The sequence below is a fragment of the Mytilus californianus genome, unplaced genomic scaffold, assembly GCF_021869535.1.
Source record: "Mytilus californianus isolate M0D057914Y unplaced genomic scaffold, xbMytCali1.0.p SCAF_8, whole genome shotgun sequence".
NCBI classification, from domain to species: Eukaryota; Metazoa; Mollusca; class Bivalvia; order Mytilida; family Mytilidae; genus Mytilus; species Mytilus californianus.
Genome location: NW_026262734.1, coordinates 56,383,529 through 56,403,304, shown reverse-complemented (window position 1 = coordinate 56,403,304; position 19,776 = coordinate 56,383,529). Strand labels below are relative to the sequence as shown.

At 31.9% G+C, this 19,776-nt stretch overlaps 1 protein-coding gene and 1 long non-coding RNA gene across 5 annotated transcripts in view; both read right to left on the bottom strand.

Annotated features, from left to right (window-relative positions):
• LOC127711078 (uncharacterized) overlaps positions 1-19,776 on the bottom strand; it is a 1,247,322-nt gene that overhangs the window by 587,335 nt on the left and 640,211 nt on the right. The gene's annotated exons all lie outside the window — the stretch shown is intronic.
• LOC127711097 (uncharacterized) lies at positions 524-4,392 on the bottom strand. The gene is made up of 3 exons (XR_007986489.1): positions 4,263-4,392; positions 1,523-1,675; positions 524-560 (listed from the first exon to the last, which is right to left on the bottom strand). It is a non-coding gene; the product is annotated as an uncharacterized LOC127711097 (long non-coding RNA).

The window sequence follows — 19,776 nt, the reverse complement described above, 5'->3', positions numbered from 1 at the left end:
TCCAAGTAATATGCTAAACCAATGGTTTCTATTGGTAGCGTTGAAGACATCCTTTTTAAGGTTAAACGGATGTAATCATGATTTGTTTGATCGTTATAGAACATAGGTTATTTCTCTTTTGAGGTTCATGTAATTTCTGTAGTCTTATTGTTTTCCGTTGATTTGTCTTTTTCTTTTCTTTATCGACTTACGAGATTTTATTTTGGGTAAAGTACTTTTACCTTAATTCCTAGATGACCGCTCTATTTTTAATTGTCGAATAAAATCCTGTTCTTTTTCAAGCCCTGGTGTATTCTGTTCATTTCTGCGTTAATTTTTGAATATCCTTTTGGCATGGTCATTTCTTTTTAGTCAAGCAATGTTTTTTTGTATTAATGACAATCATGCCTATATCTTCAAGTAGATTTTCCATTAACTATCTTGCATTTAATTTCAGACATCATTTTTCAATTCATACATATTACTATAAGAAAAACTATTGCAAAAATAATCCTTACTACCTGGGAGTGTCCCAAACACCAAGCACCACTGGAAAATAGACAAAAAAGCCGCATTCATACCTGCAATATTTACTAAAAAGTTCTTTTTTTTTCTTCAATAATATGCAATTGCTCAGTTGTGTAAGTTTAAGATCAAGATCTTATCTATGTCTAAATACATGTTAACATCAAAATTAAAACTGAAGTCAAATTATTTTATCCCTGCTTTTATACGTAAAACTTCGTAAAACCTAATATGCAGACGTCAATTTTAATGAGTTATAACGTAGTTTTCTCCTTTGATACAGCCAGTACAGGAATAAAGAAAAAAGAAAGAAAATAAGAACGAAAAAGATAGATAGAAAGATAAACCAAATCTATTCACTAAACGGACAAAATCATCTGGATTTTTGTCAAGTTGGGGCGGGGGTTGTAGTATTTGTATATTTGTATTTCCTGCTTCTTATTGCATTACTAATATATTTGATTTAGAACATACGTTTTTGTAATTAAACGTCGACGAATTTATAAATTATTTAGAAACTAGGCTTTAAACTCCCTTAGGGAAAGTTGACCGTTGATGGTTTTGGCTATTATTTTCGCCCCCATTTCGATCATATGATCTGACGTTTAAAAGATTTTCATATTTTAAAGCTTACCTGATGAAAGTAATGCATAAAAGCACATTGGACTGGACCAACAACAGTTATTAGATGTTATTTTCGTTGACCGCTATAATTAGAGTGACAACCCATGTTAAACATGTACTTGCATTATTTCCATATTAATTTTGAATTTTTCAACTTCTCAAACATTTCCCGTTATGTTTTTACAATGCATTTTCTAAATTTCAAGGATGAATTTGTACGACCTATGATGATGGTACATCCAGAAATACGCTGCGGATACAATAAACTTATAAAGTGCTGTTTGTATTACCAAGTTTCATTGTGCATTTACACATATATCTATATATTATTTCATGGGAATCATACGTAAACAAAAATAACATAAACATTAAATATTTGCAATACTTTACTTACCGTATTGTTTTTGAATTAATGTCAAATTAACAGTTTTCCTTATCGACCAGATATACTTTTTTCACTATAAATCTCGGGAAGATGTAACTCTAACGAACGCAGTTGAACATAAAATATATTACTTCCTTACATCATTTTCTTACATGAACCAATCTGAAATAGGTGATCATATATTTTTGGACGTTTTGAATAACTGAAATGAAGACGTATATGTCAGGATATATATGCATATTGTAAATTTAATACTGACTACTTTTAAACATATTCACTCTATTAGAACGTGCTATAGTGCAATCATTTTGTCTGTTTGTATGTTCAACAAGTATGTTCGTCACATTTGATTAAAGAACTATTGGACAGAATTACTTTATGTTTGTTCTGCCGCTTGGAATATTTGATTGTAACGTGTTAGTGCTTTTCGGGTCAAATTTGTTATTAAATTATTTAGTTACATTGTAACAGTTGTTTTGTTTATTGTTTGTGCAAAATGTACAAACTGTCTGTGCACTGAAATTTCTAGATATAAAAGTAGATACTCGGATGTAGCGTCTTCTAGATTCTAGAAAGTTGTTAGTATAGTATACATGTTTGTATGTTGTCGTTTGTCGTATGGTCTCTTATTCATCTTTATTTATTTTTGTTATGCCATGGCGTTGACATGGTGTTGTTTATTTTTGATTTATGAATTTAAATGTCCATTTGGTGTCTTTCTCCTCTCTTTATAAGATATAATATGGGGCCATTATTGAGAGTTAACTAAAGTTGTTAAATGATTGTCAAGGCAGTCGATAACATGAGACTTTTAAGTAAACTTATAATTGAAAGAAATGATAATTTTTTTTAAAGCGTTAGTTGTTTGTGTAGATTTCCGAAATTCATGAAGAAAATTTAAAATTGGGAAATGGAATTTTTTTTTAAGTGATTACAAAGAAAATCCAACAACTGGATTTGTTTGAACGAAATTAAGATTTACCTTCAATAACTATTGATAAAATTGAGAATGGAAACGGGAAATGTGACAAAGAGACAACAACCCGACTAAAGAGCGGAATACAGACCAAAGCCACCAATGGGTCTTATAAGACTTTGAATTGTACATAATTGTTCAGCATGATCATACGTTTAAGGTAAATATAACATTTTTTTTCATCAATTCTATAGCTAAAAGAGTTCGTTGGGTACAAGTCCATGATAAAGCTTCAAAAGCAAACGATCAGTATACTAAAGGGCCTCTAGCGGGCGACAAACCCTCTACAACAGGAGACATATGTCTATACATTGTACACTATGCTTTGTCTTTTACAAACATAATTTACTAATACATATACTTTGTTAAAGGTGATTGCTTAAATAAGCCTTTTATACGTTACGTAAGATTAATTGTTAAATTTGTGATAAGGATAAGTAGTAGTAGTATTGGACGGACAAATCATCTTGAGTTCTGGTGGAATAATAAGCGTAAGATACCAAAGGGACATTCCGAATTCAGGAGTCGGATGAAACTTACAAAGTATTTGCCAAAAAAGACAAACAAGTTCACAATCTGTGCATAGAAAACTAAAGACTGAGTTACACGAACCCCATTACAATAGGGGTGATAACAGGTGCCCGGAAGGGTCAGCATATCATGCTCCACTAGTAATACTTATCGTATAACTCATGGTAAGAACCAATTCGGTAATGAGTCTCGTTTTACGATGTCAAAATTGAGAAAAGATGGCGGTGTTTGTTTACAACAATTTGAACATATCCGTTGTAATACTGTTCGCATTATCGAGTCTCTTAGTAGAAACTGAACTGAATTAGTAGTTCAAATAGTTCAACGTGCGAAAAAATTGAAATAATCTCACGAAAACAGCTATTTTCAGTAAAAACACTCACAAAATACCCCAAAAAACAACGGTAAAAAAAAAATTAAATAATAAAATAAACTATTCCAGATATAACTTACACATATTTAAGAAATAATTGGGGCAAAACGGAGCAGTTACAGCCGGTGAAGACTTAAATGAAAAAAAAGAAGAGAAAACCCAGAGTAGTTTTGCTAGACAGAAAATCTCCATTACAAACAAACTGCTAATTATAGTTTTAGCCAGGAGGACGCCAAATTTACCATCATTTTTATGCCCCACCTACGATAGAAGAGGGGCATTGTGTTTTTCGGTCTGTGCGTCCGTTCGTCCGTTCGTCCGTCTGTCCCACTTCAGGTTAAAGTTTTTGTTTAAAGGTTTTTGGTCAAGGTAGTTTTTGATGACGTTAAAGTCCAATCAACTTGAAACTTAGTACACATGTTCCCTATGATATGATCTTTCTAATTTTAATGCTAAATTAGAGTTTTGACCCCAATCTCACGGTCCACTGAACATAGAAAATGATAGTGCGAGTAGGGCATCCGTGTACTATGGACACATTCTTGTTTTTTAATATTTATAAACATGAACGTCCTTCAAAACAAAATCTACATTTAAATTTAATGGCATAAGGAAATTGCAGCTAAAATAAATTGCCTTTTGACCGTGCCATATATAGAAACAAATAGGAAATAAAAGTAAATATGTTCCGATATCTTATATATACATCAGGTAAAATATTTGTACATTTGGTTGACCACTGGTTGTTACTAGCAAATCCATAAGTACAAAGGCATGAAAAAAATAGTGGAGTGACTTGAATCATAAAATTCAATTTTAAATGAAGCCACTTATTACACGGCTAAATTATATAGAATTCAAAAGCTCACCATCTGGACTTTCTATTTTGCCCGATCGTAAAACATTTGCACGGTTCCGTCAAATCAAGATATAAGATCAAAGACGGCCAAGTTCATATTTTCCATGGCATCTGCATGATTGCATATTCTTTCTTCTCTATAAAACCTAAAAGAATCATGTATGTAAACCAGGAAACAAGAGAGATTAACAGTAACTTACATGTATCAAACGTACTTTTAAATAATTAAAGCATTGTTTTAATATATTAGACAGCTCCGTTTACCTAAACGTCTAATAAAAGCGATAAAACTTAGTGAAAACGAAAATATGTGTTCGTGATTCAGCTGCTTACACCCAAAACAAAAAAAAACTTTAATAAATAATTAAGCAGTTTTTGACATCAGTAATTTCCCATAATTATGCTTACTTTTAACCAAATATCAATCATAACAACTCATACAGTTGCCTAGAATACAGCCATCTGCGCAAACACATCTTTTAGCATTTCTTCCGTTAAAACATTATATGAAGTTAATATAAGATTAAAAGACAATTGTTAAGAATGTGAAAACATTAAAGAAAAAACTATATGCGGCCAAGTGTTTTTGGTGGTAATTAAGGGGATGAAACTGTGATATTTCAATATGCATTGTAACTGTCAGACTGTTTTTAAAAATCTTTTGACTTTTCTTATTGTTTGAAATGAAATTTCATAATAAACATTTATATACGTAAGTCTTATTTATGTGATGCCAACCAGGAAAGAAATGCACAAATGAATAACAAAATCAATTAATGATCAGTTACATTGGTTTTCATTCTGTATCTTACCTTTCTTTAATTCTCTGTTGATGCATTTATAAATTATAAAGAGAATAAGGTCCCAACTATCTTGACAAAAAAGTTTACCTCCAATGAGATGTTTATAATATTGGTTATAAAGCCCCGCACATTAAAAGGTAGTTATACATCATTTGCTGTTATTATTTTTGTTTTAGCGTTCCCGATGAAGGTATATAAAAAAGAAACGCACCAAATTGAAAACAAAAGATTTAGTTGATTAAAAAATTCCTATTAATTCGCAATAATTTTAACTAGACTCCATAAATAACTTAAAAAATATAAGTAGTATATATGAGGACGAAAATTCAAATCAAAAACATTTTGTTAAGAAGGCCCGGTAAACTTTATCCAAAGAGTAAAATCGCTTTTTTCACATTAAAATGTTTTATGTGCTATAATTTGTTTACAAGATCCCATTACTGCAATAACTGTTTTTAAAGTCAAATGATACCTAGGGGACAATCCCAAACCATGATTCAAATGAATTAAGATAATACCATTACCAGAAAAAAATGTCAAACACAAAAAAACAGTCCACTGAAGACAACACCAAAATGTAAAAACACTACATGTATCTAAAACAGGGAATAATCTGAATGCAGTCAACATGATCAAGTCATCAAAGTGTACAGTGATCAAATAAAGCATACTTATAATCTATTAAACATGTTGATATCTGAATTTAACCTGATGGCTAGTATCAAAATATTGCCTAAAATTCATATACGTACTGTTATTGTTATAAATGATTTGAAAGGTGAGAGGCAGTAATTTTTGGATTGCTATTAAAATGTTCTAGTTTCATGATATCACTTTTCCAAAAGTCTTCTATGTATATAAAAATCAGACATCAGTGTGAATAAAAATGCAGATTATTCAGTAAAATATATGTACAATATATATGCGAAAGATACAAAAGGGACTTTCAAACTCATAAGTCGAAAATAGACTGACAACGCCAAGGCCAAAAATGAAAAAGACAAACATACAAACAACAGTACACAAAACACAACACAAAAAACTTAACACTGAGCAACAGAAACCCCACCAAAAACTGGGGGTGATATCAGGTGCTCCGGAAGGGGAAGCAGATCCGACTGCACATGTGACACCCGTCGTCTTGTTTATGTAAGTACAAACCCGATGATAAGTATAATTCGGGATGTTAGGTTATACAATAGGAACATATCCGTCGTCATCTGTGACACAGATATTTCATGACGGTCAACTAACTCGTGATGTCGTCCGTATAATTTACGAAGGGATAATTTCAACTTCACCAACTTTGAATAGTTCAGTGGTTGTCGTTGGTTCATGTCTGTCATATTTGTTTTTCGTAAATTGTATTATTATGAATTATACCATTAGTTTTCTCAATTGGATTAGTTCATATTTTTTCATGTCGGGGCCTTTCTTAGCCGACTATACGGTATTTTTTTTTGTCGTTGTTGAAGGCTGTACGGTTGCCTATAATTGCTACATGTAACATTCATTTCATTTGAACTTTGGTGGATGGTTCTCTCATTGGCAATTATACCACATCTCCTTATTTTATTTTAAGACACCGGAAAAATATTTTCAAGAGTTTTTCAAGTTCAAAAAATCATAATTTGTATTTTGACTTTGTACAAATTGTAATTTGAACAAAAAGTGCTTGTACAAATTACAATTTGTACAAAATTTGACTAAAATTCAATTATAACTTGTACAATAATTAATAAAATTGAGAATTGAAATGGGGAATGTGTCAAAGAGACAAAAACCTGACCATAGAGCAGACAACAGCCAAAGGCCACCAATGGGTCTTCAATGCAGCGAGAAACTCCCGCACCCGGAGGCGTCCTTCAGCTGGCCCCTAAACAAATATGTATACTAGTTCAGTGATAATGGACGTCATACTAAACTCCAAATTATACACAAGAAACTAGTATGGATTTTGTTATAAAAAAGCATTGATACACACTTAAGAATTTTTATATTCAGTTAATTCTGATAGTACAATAGAAATTGCCGAAGTGACAAATCTGATAGTATAACACAAATTGGCCCCAGTGATAATTCTGAATGTGTAATAGAAATTGGCCCCAGTGACAATTCTGATAGTGTAATAGAAATTGGCCCCAGTGACAATCAGGATGATGCTGACGTGAAATACCAATCATAAGTGCTAGGATGCATGCGCTGTCTCGCCAACAGAACAAACCCGAATATCTAACCATGAAAACGGAATAGAAATAGACAGAACACTTATCCTGTGAGGGATAATGTCATTATACCAATTCCTTAGTATGATCGTGCCCCAACTGATCCTCAAAATACATAAGGCGTAAGTACTGAATCTGGAGAACTTGGGTACCGCATTGAAACAGCTATAGGAATTTTAACAGGATATTTGTCGAGAAATCAAATTGAAGCAGTTAAAGAAACATTTTTTTTGCGCAGCAACGGTTTCGGAGCTTCAACTTTTGCTACGTAAAACAGTTAAAAAACTTTCAAAACTGGTGGTCAGGGTTTTTTTTCATGTAAATGCTGCTAAAGAGAATGCAGCACTCCTTACTGTAAATGTAAAAAGTACTACATGTTGCGCAATTCCTGATGCCATAATTCACTTGCATGCTCTCACAAAAGATACAGAACTTTTTTGTATTTTGTAAATAAGGTTTAGTGTGTGGTCATTTAATAAAAATTCTATAGTGTGTATCAATTCTTTTTTATAACATAATCCATATTATAAATTATTGTACAAATTATACATTTTATTATAAGTGCATTTTAGTCAAATTGTGTACAAATTGTAATTTGTACAAGTACTTTTTTGTACTAAGTCAAAATACAAATTATATTTTGTACAATTTTTGTTGTACAAAATGATAACTTTTACACAACATATATATGTATAAATGTGTATTTTGAAAAGGTAACAAAATAGAATATCATTAGCAGACTAAAACAAATAGAACTTACATGTTTCAAGGTTAAATTTACAAGGAAATTAAAACAATAAGGCAAAACAATTTTTCCGCGATGTCGTTGTGCAAAATTGAAGTGGCTGATGTAAAGGGAAACGTTTATTTGATAATTGTAATAAAAGGAAGTAACCCATAGAATATGATGCTATGTTTTAAATTTTTTTGTGATTTTTTGAAAACATACATTGAATAGTACAACTTTTAGATTTCCGGTAAATTTTGTTTAAAGGTTCCCCATTTTTTCAATTGGTTATCGATTATTAACTGATTAAGGACACTTGGAGTAGTAAATATGCAATTAACTATATAATTCTTGGGCATGTTGGGTTTTTGGTTATGAAAAAACATATAAATGTCCCAGTTTCCATTCTGAAATCTATATTTTTTTTACATATTTTTTTTTTATTTTCAGTCTCAAATAATACGACTTGTTAATTATTTGCAAAAACATAACACAAGTACAGTCATTAAAAAAAAATGGGTTCTCTGTATCCGTGATGAACGCTCAGTTGTATCAATACTTTTAACTTAAAATAATTGCAGACCTCATGGCAAATTTTAAAACGTTATTTTTCCGCTAATAAAAAGTTGTTGACTGTGAACTGCTGATAATGTATGACTTGAAACGAATAGGAATCAAACGAGCACTGTTTAGTCCTTGAATTGGAATATAAAAAGTTATAATGTTATTATTTTTGTTTTAGCGTTCCCGATGAAGGTATATAAAAAAGAAACGCTTCGAAGGCACCAAATTGAAAACAAAAGATTTAGTTGATTAAAAAATTCCTATTAATTCGCAAGTGAACAGTGATCAAATAAAGCATACTTATAATCTATTAAAAATGTTGATACACGTATCTGAATTTAACCTGATGGCTAGTATCAAAATATTGCCTAAAATTCATATACGTACTGTCATTGTTATAAATGATTTGAAAGGTTAGAGGCAGTAATTTTGGATTGCTATTAAAATGTTCTAGTTTCATGATATCACTTTTCAAAAAGTCTTCTATGTTTATAAAAATCAGACATCAGTGTGAATAAAAATGCAGATTATTCAGTAAAATATATGTACAATATATATGCGAAAGATACAAAAGAGACTTTCAAACTCATAAGTCGAAAATAGACTGACAACGCCAAGGCCAAAAATGAAAAAGACAAACATACAAAGAACAGTACACAAAACACAACACAAAAAACTTAACACTGAGCAACAGAAACCCCACCAAAAACTGGGGGTGATATCAGGTGCTCCGAAAGAGGAAGCAGATCCGGCTGCACATGTGACACCCGTCGTCTTGCTTATGTAAGTACAAACCTGATGATAAGTATAATTCGGGATGTTAGGTAAGACAATAGGAACATATACGTCGTCATCTGTGACACAGATATTTCATGACGGTCAACTAACTCGTGATGTCGTCCTTATAATTTACGAAGGGATAATTTCAACTTCACCAACTTTGAATAGTTCAGTGGTTGTCGTTGGGTAATGTCTGTCATATTTGTTTTTCGTAAATTGTATTATTATGAATTATACCATTGGTTTTCTCAATTGGATTAGTTCATATTTTTTTATGTCGGGGCCTTTCTTAGCCGACTATACGGTATTTTTTTGGTCATTGTTGAAGGCTGTACGGTTGCCTATAATTGCTACATGTGACATTCACTTCATTTAAACTTTGGTGGATGGTTGTCTCATTGCAATCATACCATATCTCCTTATTTTATTTTAAGACACCGGACAAATATTTTCAAGAGTTTTTCAAGTTCTTTTGTCATTCTCGACATTTCCTAATTTTGACAATCTAGAAGACGCCTGAGAAATCACAGACAAGTAAATTGGATTATATTGTAATGAAGTACAAAACCATAATTCTCCACTCTAATAAGGAAATTAATCTTATACCGAATTCATTTTATAGAAGAACGTTGTAGTATGTTGTTGAGATTATAGGCTGGTGTTGTGTACGATATTGTTCAATAAATCAATTTACGGATGAAATGCGAATAAATTAAGAAAACATGTGTATGTTGTGTAAAAGTTGTACAAATCATAATTTGTATTTTGACTTTGTACAAATTGTAATTTGAACGAAAAGTGCTTGTACAAATTACAATTTGTACAGAATTTGACTAAAATTCAATTATAACTTGTACAATAATTAATAAAATTGCGAATGGAAATGGGGAATGTGTCAAAGAGACAACAACCCGACCATAGAGCAGACAACAGCCGAAGGCCACCAATGGGTCTTCAATGCAGCAAGAAACTCCCGCACCCGGAGGCGTCCTTCAGCTGGCCCCTAAACAAATATGCATACTAGTTCAGTGATAATGGACGTCATACTAAACTCCAAATTATACACAAGAAACTAGTATGGATTTTGTTATAAAAAAGCATTGATACACACTTAAGAATTTTTATTCTGCTAATTCTGATAGTACAATAGAAATTGCCGAAGTGACAAATCTGATAGTATAATACAAATTGGCCCCAGTGACAATTCTGATAGTGTAATAGAATTGGCCCCAGTGACGATCAGGATGATGCTGACGTGAAATACCAATCATAAGTGCTAGGATGCATGCGCTGTCTGGCCAACAGAACCAACCCGAATATCTAACGATGAAAACGGAATAGAAATAGACAGAAAACTTATCCTGTGAGGGATAATGTCATTATACCAATTCCTTAGTATGATCGTGCCCCAACTGATCCTCAAAATACATAAGGCGTAAGTACTGAATCTGGAGAACTTGGGTACCGCATTGAAACAGCTATAGGAATTTTAACAGGATATTTGTCGAGAAATCAAATTGAAGCAGTTAAAGAAACATTTGTTTGCGCAGCAACGTTTTGGAGCTTCAACTTTTGCTACGTAAAACAGTTAAAAAGCTTTCAAAAACTGGTGGTCAGGGGTTTCTTTCATGTAAATGCTGCTAAAGAGAATGCAGCACTCCTTACTGTAAATGTAAAAAGTACTAGATGTTGCGCAATTCCTGATGCCATAGTTCACTTGCATATATTTTGAAAAGGTAACAAAATAGAATATCATTAGCAGACTAAAACAAATAGAACTTACATGTTTCAAGGTTAAATTTACAAGGAAATTAAAACAATTAGGCAAAACAATATTTCCGCGATGTCGTTGTGCAAAATTGTAGTGCCTAATGTAAAGGGAAACGTTTATTTGATAATTGTAATAAAAGGAAGTAACCCATAGAATATAATGCTCTACGTTTTAAATTTTTTGGTGATTTTTTTGAAAACATACATTGAATAGTACAACTTTTAGATTTCCGGTAAATTTTGTTTAAAGGTTCCCCATTTTTTCAATTGGTTATCGATTATTAACTGATTAAGGACACTTGGAGTAATAAATATGCAATTAACTATATAATTCTTGGGCATGTTGGGTTTTTGGTTATGAAAAAACATATAAATGTCCCAGTTTCCATTCTGAAATCTATATTTTTTTTACATATTTTTTTTAATTTTCAGTCTCAAATAATACGACTTGTTAATTATTTGCAAAAACATAACACAAGTACAGTCATTAAAAAAAAATGGTTCTCTGTATCAGTGATGAACGCTCAGTTGTATCAATACTTTTAACTTAAAATAATTGCAGACCTCATGGCAAATTTTAAAACGTTATTTTTCCGCTAATAAAAAGTTGTTGACTGTATGGCAAATTTTAAAACGTTATTTTTCCGCTAATAAAAAGTTGTTGACTGTGAACTGCTGGTAATTTATGACTTGAAACGAATAGGAACCAAACGAGCACTGTTAAGTCCTTGAATTGGAATATAAAAAGTTATAATGAATCTATCAAAACATCTTTCAAATCTTCGTCAGACAAAACCCCGTAATTTTTACGTACATGTATTTGTGTTTAAATATTTTTTATCTTTATATTAGTTGTTTTTCGGTGTTTCATGTCGATCTGTTCCTTAAATTTGTTTCCTCTTTTTCGCTTTCGTTGTTTTAAACAAGGCTAATTATATTCATTTTTCATGAACGTATTACAAACGTTTCCACCCACGCCCATTTATTTTGAGAATTTTGAAATATATATCACTGTTGCCTGTGATGAATTATAGCAAAAGATTTGGGATTCAGGTTGCTAGGATGTTTGCAATGTGAACCAGAAAGTGTATTTGTTTTGTAGTTTTGTAAAATAATTCTGACCTTTTAATTATAATATATATTAAACTGTGACATAAGGAAGATGACTCAGAAGTTAAATATGTTGCACATTCACTGAAATTAATTTGTCATAAGTTCAAATGTCAGGGATCAAGGTTATGTGCAAAATCCTGAGTACCAACCCTACTTGATATACAAGTACATACATGTAGCAAGCATACATATTTGGTGATATTTTTACATGATTACATGTATCCTTATTAAAAGTTAAAGGGTCAATATAACCAGCCATTTTTATATAGTTGTAATATGCCTACCAATTATCAATGATTTAGTTCTTTGTGACAATGTTTAAGAATTTTGATTTTAAACAATGTCATGTTATTCTTTTTTCCATCATTTCGTATTCCTTTCAAGACCAAAATTAATGGTTTTGATGGAGAAAATTGGTTGACATGATTTATATATATATAGGTTTACAACAATTTAGTAAGGAGGTCACAAAAATCTTTTGTAGCAATTCTCATGTCGTCAAAAATGCCCAGCAACAATCATGTTTAGTGTTTTTGAGGAAAAGATTTTTTCCTTTTTTTAACAATATTTGTTTCAAACATTCATAAAAGCGAAATAAAAAAATATCTCGCTATAAGCAGTCACTTTTGGTTCAATTTTGTCAAATAAGCCAATAAAAACATCGCTGATGTATTATTTACTTTCAAGTCAATAATTCAACCTGATTTGAATCCATATTCATTTAGCCATTAATTTGACTATGGTGGAGATGGGCTGCGCATGTGTGTATTATGTGGTTCATTCTTTAGATAGAATAGAATGTCAACATTGAAAAATGAAAAATGAAACAAGAGAGACACCAGGAATAACATTTTCTTTGATCCGACGCTCAACAATAATTGTTATTCAGGTTAAACGATAACAAACATATATTTGAGAAATATTTCATGCAAGCCATAGATTTGTTGGAAATTTTCTTATGGCCTTGGCCGTTATATTCAAATTTTTTGAGAAGCATTAACGCGGGATAGAGCTAACAAATATAACGGCCCAGGTCATATGAAAATGATAACAAATATATGGAATTTAAAGAAAGTGAGAGAATGACATATGTATGGCTGTTCTATTTTCCCCTCTTAGATAACGCTTAAAGTGTCCATTAAATCGTTAACATGCATGACTTATTACTTCACCCTCTTGCTGCCAGTTGTTTTTAATATTGATTTCGTGTGCCAGAACGCTCCAGCTCGACGTCTGTGACGTCACTGGTCCAACAATGACGTCACGCCCTAATGCCCGTTTCATTTGGGAGCCATTAAAGAAAAATGATACACTGTTTAATCTATGTCTTTAATTTGAAAGAGATACAGCAATGATGAGACGTTTGCCTAAATAAAAACATGGACATATATAAATAACAGCTAGAAAAAAAGTAGTTTAATTATTTTTATTTTCAACCCAAACATTTGCCATTTATAATTTACAAATCTTTCATCAAATTAACAGACATTTTGTTACTAAGGCGCCACCATATTCACATTCTGAAATCGGTAAACTGGCGAATAATGCAATAGAATAGAACTCCATTTTGTTTTCATTTGTATAACGTCATGTTTTAAAATGACGTTAATGCGCCAAAATCATTTATGGAATTTCGCGGAATTTCGATTAATTTGGATTTTGTTTATTTACCGAGCTCAAATGCATTAGTTCTTCTTGTTATGCATTATAATAAGAATAAAGGTTCTATAGCTTTTTTATTGCAACTTGTAACACAATGAAATCGGCATATCGTTTGCACATAGGTTTCAATAAATGTGGATTCCTGTAGGAAGAATATTGTAACAGCCATTATTACATAAATCTCTGAATCTGCGCTAAGTTTAGATATACAGAAAATTTTATCACGGTGTTGTTTACCAAACAAAAGAATAACGTCATATAAGAATTCAATATATAACGCGAAATCAAACAGATCTATACAGCTCGTCATTATACAATTGCACGTGCGTACCTGTCTATTTGTATTGATATTCTAATTTAAAGCGATCTATTAGTTCGCTATGTGGCACACAAGCTTGCCTTAAGGATGTTCGCTCCTCTTGTTTTTGATTTTTTTGTTAGATATTCGGAATCCTCTGGTTTTATCCATGCAGTGCTATTAAAAATTATGCCCGCTAACCACTACTTTTATACTTACATATAGTTTAAAAAGCCATATTGGAAAATCTTATTAAATCCTTGTTATTTTTTCATTGTTTTTGAAAGAAAAAAGATGCTAATACTAAATGTATGAACGATCTAGAGAAGTTCATTTCACGCCGAATTTTCAATGGCTTATATCTCGAAAACAAGCACACGGACCCTTCCTTTTTATTTGCTTATTTAGTTCCTTTATTTTCATTCTATCTATTTAAAACAAACAAAAAAAAAAAGCTTGTTGTTTTGAAATAGAGTAGCAAACACCCTAAAAAGACATGTCACAATCAAAGTCAGGTTAAATGGCAATGTACTATGAGTTAAAACATTTCTCCCGGAAATGACGTTTTGAAGGAAGTTCAATTTATTTCCGAAAGTTAATGTCAATAACCCCTAAATTTCGTGAATGATAGGTTTGTGGATGACGAATGATTTCTGGGTAATTTTCTTTGAAAAAGTGCAAAGTTGGATACCTTCGGTTTACTCAGGGTTACTTCCAATTGACAATCTTTAAGATCTTATGCAAAACAACCTTTGCAGAAAGCCCCTATGGCTTTATCATATGTCATAGTGAAGACATAATCAATTAACCTTAAATAAAAACATTTCGATGGCAATAATTCCTTCAATTAGTCATTACCGGTAGATTGTTTCAGACCAAATGTTTTTGTTTTTTTCTAATCAACAATATATTGCACGCTGTTAACAATTTACTTCACTAGTCCAGCATTCTAATGAAAGGTCCCTTTATTTTTTAACCAGAAATCAAGGGTTACTCTCTGGTTATCATTATTATATCACATTACAACTAAACTAAATCATAATATATCATTTTCAATCATGAAATAAACAAGTATATATGACAAAGTGTATCATATTTTCATCACATGCAGTTAAACAATCATTTTGCACAAGTTCTTTTATATTTATCTTAAAAAGTTCCAGAGGAGATGCAGGAACAAGCAAAAGTCAAATTTGAGAACATGGCTTTGACCTTTTACCTTTGCCTCATTTTGTAAACTAGGACCCATGAACTTCAAATATAAAGACCATTAGTCTATACGTCTCACAGTAATTGAAAAATAAAAACATATCGACACATTTAAATGTGGAGGTAAATAACTCCTATGAGATTGTTGTCAGTAGATCACTTCAGTCGAAATCAGTTTCTGAGGATGTCAAGAACAATTAAGAATGAATTTTGTCAATATCTTTTTTGGTTTTGCAGGAGACGTGGGAACAGTGAAACTCTAACAATGCATTGTGGTTGCAAGAACAAGGTGGGCTTCAAAAGCCCAATATATGTTCCATATTATATGCAAAATATAAAAGCGACATATTGAGAAACCACAATACAGTGCAAAAAAAAAAAAAAAATCGGCGTAAGAAAAAAAAAACAATTAAAGGTCCTATCCACATTAGGTTTATAAATAATTGCCTAGAAGCTACTTCAAGCATACTCAATGAGAGACAAGTTCCAACTTCAAATGGGGAAAATGTTACATCCGGTCTCATTTGATAGATGTATTTACAGTGCTTTAAAAAAACATGTTTGCTTTCTATATATTGTTGCCTGTTATAAGGGAGATTAAAGCTTTTTTCCGGTTTTTATACTGTCGAGCTGGTCTCGAATAATATATTGTTTAAAATATGTGATTTCTGGATACTTTTCCATGAACAAATGCAGTAATGACTACTGTCGGTTCACTCATGGTGACTTCCGATTAACATTTGTCAAGGTCATATGCCAATTAACAGTTTGCTTTTTGCCTTTGGCCTTATGGCTTTATCATGTACCTAATATGAGTAATGAGTCATAAGCCTTAAACTAAAACATTCAATGGCAATTATTCCTAATCTTTTTTGTAACAGACGATGTGTACACACATAAAATCTTAAAAGTTAAGTTCATCTTTTCTTTATCATAAACAAAATAATTAAGCGAAATCTTGTAAAACACAAAAAAGCGCAAGGAAAAAAATTGGGGAAGAAGAACAAAAAAATAATAATAATAATAATCAGGACAAAATCAATTGGTCTTTCCATGGAAAAGTGGAAAGATGACAATTTTGACTGGAACAAATAAACATAGAACACAGGGATTGAAACGATAGTTCATGGTTTGATTTACAAAAAAACAAAAAAAAGTTAGAGCAAAACCGGTATATTATGATTAGTAGGTCTATTATCTGTTCTTCCAAATTAAATTATATACCAAAGGCCAATGTTCAGGGTCATCAATGACTTTTGAGTTAGGTATAAATTGTAGGTCATTTAATGTATGATATTGTATTTGCTTTTTTCCATGATAAACGCACCGACATGTACGGGGGGGAAACATTTATTGGGTTGCCATGTTAACCATGGCCTAGCAACATGTTTAAGGGCTTTTTTATAACTTTTTAACCTAATTATGATGTCTGAGGTTGTGAGTTCTAAGGCTGCATGTGGTAGGTGTGTTCGACTCCAATCTTAATTGACTAGGATTGTCCAAAGTCAGGAGCCTGAAGTTCAGTGGTTGTCGTTGGTTCATGTCTGTCATATTTGTTTTTCGTAAACTGTTTTGTCATAAATTAGGCCGTTCGTCTCATCGTTGAAGTTGTACGATTGCCTATAACATGTTTAATTGCTTAAATCCACTTCATTTGAACTTTGGTTGCTAGTTGTCTCATTGGCAATCATACCACATATCCTTTTTTTTTATCCATATTTTAGAAACAATTTCAGACTATAATATGCTTATCATTGGCTCTCATACCACATCTTCTTATATCTATTTACAATCTCTTCAGCTTGTTAAAATTTCATTCGGAAATATTCGCACTTGTGCGAGAAGAAATCTGTTACTAACACGATATATTCTATTTTTCCTTTGAAGTTGGTAATCCCTTTAACACATCCATGTGAAGAATTGGCAATAATTTTAAATGTGCTTTCTTAGCAGTACTGTCTTTTTAAAGTTCGGAAAAACCAGTGACATAATCATCAACATTTTTATACATTTTTGGCAACACAAATCTTTGTTTAACAGCTTCATAAGTTCTTTGAACACCCAAATGTAAACCACTGGCGTTTTGATCGTGGAATGACAATAAAATATCATTTTGCAATGTTCTGGAATCGTTACGTGATTCGTCTCTTGATGTTTCAATGTCCTAGTTTTCGTTCTGAGTTTAAAGAAATGATACATAGACGTTTATATTGACTAGTGTCATACAGTATAGCCTGTACTCTTTTCTTATCAATTGGTAAAGTACCCTTTTTCATGTTGATTGTTCGAAATAGGAAACGTTTCAACAGCTTTTGTTTTAGCGTTGTCAACTTTAATACCTTCTTTAGAAATGTGTCCTAAATAACAAAAATTCTGATTTAGCAATATCACATTTGTAAGGTCTTATTTTATTATTTGCTTTTTTTTAACCTTTTGAAATTTCAATGTCAAAATCTTCTGAACAAATTATAACGTCATCAACGTATACTATCGTTTTACTGTGCTTATTGCTTTGTGTTAGTTTATTCTACATTGGCTAGAGGAATAGGGTTGAGATCTCACAAAATATGTTACACCCCGCCGCATTTTTGCGCTTGTCCCGAGTCAGGAGCCTCTGGCCTTTGTTAGTCTTGTATGTTTTATTTTTTAATTTTAGTTCATTTATATGTTTTGGAGTTTAGTATGACGTCCCAAATTCACTGAACTAGTACATATTTTTGTTTTTGGGCCAGCTGAAGCCCGCCTCTGGGTGCGAGATTTCTCGCTGTGTTGAAGACCCATTGGTGGCCTTCGGCCGTTTTCTGCTCTTTGGTCGTGTTGTTGTCTCTTTGACGCATTCCCCATTTCTATTCTCAATTTAAACAGTATTTTCATGTTAAACCTTTCAAAACTTTTGTTATCAAAGACTGGAAAATTTTTGCAGGCATCATTAAAACCATATGGTATTCTTTTATATTGATTTAAGATTTATAAAGCCTGTTTTATGCTTCGATTCTTCGTCCATTGGCATTTGATAATAAGCCACAGTCAAGTCGAGAATACATTTTAATAGTTGATTGTCCTACAGCATCACAAACATCATTTAAATGAGGCAGCGAATGCTTTTGAAGATTTGATTGATTGTTTAATCAACGAAGGTCAGTGCATAGTCTCCAGGTGTTATCTTTTTTCCTAACGAGAACCATTGGTTACTTATTGGCTCTATTATTGTCATATTTATGGAGTTCTTTAATTTGCCTTTGAATTTCTAGTTTAGCTGTGGTGATGTCCTATAAGGACGAGATTTAACAAGCGGAGTATTTCCAGTATTAATTTTATGCTTTTAGACATTAGTGGTCCCAAGTTCATTTAAATTTATAGACGGAACAGTAGATTTATAAGCACTTCGTACATTTCTTCTTTGATTGTGTTGCCTAATATTTCAGAGTATAACTGAAAATAGTAGGCAGAAGTAAAATAACAAAAATACCGAACTCCTAGGAATATCCAAAACGGTAAGTCCGTAATCAAATGGCAAAATCAAAAGCCCAAACACATCAAACGAATGGATAACAACTGTCATATTCCTGACTTGCACTAGTAGCAATATTTGAGTCTGAAACGGTCATTTTGGTCTGATCAAGTCTTAATCGACTGGATTTACTGCTAGAGAAAAACGTCAAGACTTTTTCAGACTTTCAGACGCTGTCACGATATACCGTGTTAAGTCCGTTCAGTCATGTCAAGATAAACAAGACAGATTGTTCTTGCATCCGATTAAGACTTGATCAGACCATGTTCAGATCAAATCAGACTAAAGGTAAAAATGCTGTTTAGACTTTGTAAGATCGTGTTCAGTCGTGTTAAGATTTTAAATATTCGGATGCAAAACGGGCGACACTTTCTCTGTGTTTATTAGGGGTTGTTTCCCTTTCATGAATAAAATCGGAAAAGAATGGAGGGTATTCTTTTGTGGTCTTTTAATGTTATGTTGTATGTCTATTAATTAAATAACGTTTGCAAAGTTGCAATTCATTTTTTTCCGATGTTATTTCACGTAAACATTTAATTGGTTATATAAGAAAAGAATAATTGGTGTAACCGGAAAAGTGTGCAAGTCATAAAAACTTTGCAGTCGTGCTTTCTTGCATTAAGTAATTTAGTATTTATTCGTTCCGTCTGTAAAGATATAATGATTAGTAATAAATATCAAAAATGTTCTTAAACACATTTTCGTCTGTGATTTAAAATAATTGTTCTTACCCATATAAAATTAGTTAAGGAAAATATATTCTGAGTATCTTATTTACTTTATATTTTTCTAATTTTTGACAGATGACAGATGTTTGGTGAAAGTTATTTACATTTTAATATACGGATTATCTGAGTATTCA